We start from the raw sequence: 2026 nt of genomic DNA, 5'->3' as shown, positions 1-2026 counted from the left end.
GGGAAGAAGATTTACATCGAGTACTCTAAGGCAAGCTTATAAACCTTGTAACGTGCCCGTTTCCTCCCAGCTCTTTCCTCCAGTGTCTTCACCAGTCACTGGCCCATCACCTCCCCTGGTTCCTGGCCAACTGGCAGCAATTGGGCATTTCTTCCTGCCCCTTCCGTTTCCCTCAATGCAGCCACCACTTCCTCATCCCTCTCTAGGTCTTTGCCCCATCTCTCTACACATTTCTTTTCTCACAAGGAGAAATTCAGATCCCCCCTCTCCCTCTGAAATTTGCATCCTTAGAGCATCTTCAGCTCAGCCAACAAAGGCGACTTATAGGAGGACAGCCCCTTCCTTCTAAAATGTGACGAACTGAAAATGAAAACTAATTTTCGCCATCAAAAATGCTTTCCTTTCCTCAACAAGACAGTGACAATGAGAAAGATGAAGTATCTGAAGGACAGATCACAATCCGTGGTATACAGCAGGTGCCGACTCACTGTGCTGTTTGTGTCATTGTTTTGAGTAGATCAAGCACCCCTCATTCACACATTCAACACAAACCATGCACACAGGTTCCCAACACAGCGATGTGGGCATCCCGTCCTCCATGGACAACCCACTCTCAGCACAGGGGACAGAAGGAAGTCGACAAACCAGGCCAATCTTGGGGAAGTTCTCTCCCCCGTGAATCCAGGAGGAATGAGGTCAACCAGCCTACGGGAAAGGAGAGAAAACAGAAACCTAGAATTTACAGAGCACTTGCTGAGGGGGAGGAGGGGAATTCACAGACAGGAATCATCACAGTGAAGCATAACTCTTCTCCTTTGACACATGGAAGACTGAAGTGCCTCCACCCGCCACATCCCCTGCCACAAAACCAGCCACTTCAGGAGTCCTGGGGAAAGAGTGTCCTGAGGAAGTTCTTCCTATGGCGATCTTCAGATCCTTGTTTCTAGGCTGAAAATGATTGGGCTAAGAAAGGGCGTGAAGACAGTATAGGTGGTGGCCATCAGGGTGTCACTGTCCATAGAATGAGGGCCCTTGGGCTTGAGGTAGATGATGGAGGCAAAACCGTAGTGCACAACCACCACAGTGAGGTGGAACACACATGTGGAGAAGGTCTTGTGCTGGCCCTCAGCTGAGGGGATTCTCAAGATGGCAGACACGATGAAGACATAGGAGAGGAAGATGAGGAACAAACAGCCCATCAGAGCAGTGACACACACGAGGATCACACCCAAGGTGACAGAGGATGTCTCCCTCCCACAGGGCAACTTCAGGAGGGAAAGCACATGGCACCCAAAATGGTAGATCATATTAGACCCACAGAAATTGAGGTGAAACACGATCAATGTCACCATCATCCCCATGACTGAACCACTAACCCAGGACCAGGACACAAGGCGGACACAGCCTCAGGTGCCCATGAGCACATTGTAGCGCAGAGGGTGACACATGGCCATGTAGTGGTCATAGCCCATGATCATGAGCAGGAAGGAGTGGTTGAAGCCAAACGTGAAGGAGCAGAACATCTGGCTGGCACAGGCCACAAAGGTGATGGAGTGATGGGTGGAGAGCATGTCCACTAGCATGCGAGGGGTGACAGCCACAGTGAACAGAATCTCAGAGATAGAGAGGACACACAGGAAGAAGTACATGGGCGTGTGGAGGCTGCGCTCACTCCAGATGGTGGCCATGATGAGCAGGTTCCCCAGCAGCTTGAACAGGTGCATCAGCAGGAAAAGCAGGAAGAAGGCAGGCAGGAGATGCTGGGGGAAGGTGGAGAAGCCAATGAGGATGAATTCAGTCCCCGTGCTCCAGTTCTGACCAGGCCAGGATGCTGCATCTGCTCAGATCAGAAACAGAATGAAGCCCAGTTGTTAAAACATAAGCTCTAACACAATTATATGGCAATTCAAGAGCTCTATTCTATTGAACAATTTCCTCAACTTTTCTGGGTTTCATAGTCTTCATCAGTAAGACAGAGTAAATCATAACAGTGTTTCCCATTCAGTATTGTGATCAAGATAAAATG

The 2026-nt window shown here is 49.7% G+C and overlaps 1 pseudogene; it reads right to left on the bottom strand.

Annotated features, from left to right (window-relative positions):
* Positions 1 to 877: 877 nt before the first annotated feature.
* On the bottom strand, positions 878 to 1811 carry LOC124234138 (olfactory receptor 10H3-like; annotated as a pseudogene).
* Between the last annotated feature and the right edge of the window lie 215 nt (positions 1812 to 2026).

The sequence above is a fragment of the Equus quagga genome, unplaced genomic scaffold (genome assembly GCF_021613505.1).
Source record: "Equus quagga isolate Etosha38 unplaced genomic scaffold, UCLA_HA_Equagga_1.0 71681_RagTag, whole genome shotgun sequence".
In the NCBI taxonomy this organism is placed as follows: Eukaryota; Metazoa; Chordata; class Mammalia; order Perissodactyla; family Equidae; genus Equus; species Equus quagga.
Note: the sequence above shows the minus strand (reverse complement) of the source record. Positions and strands in the feature narration are given on the sequence as shown.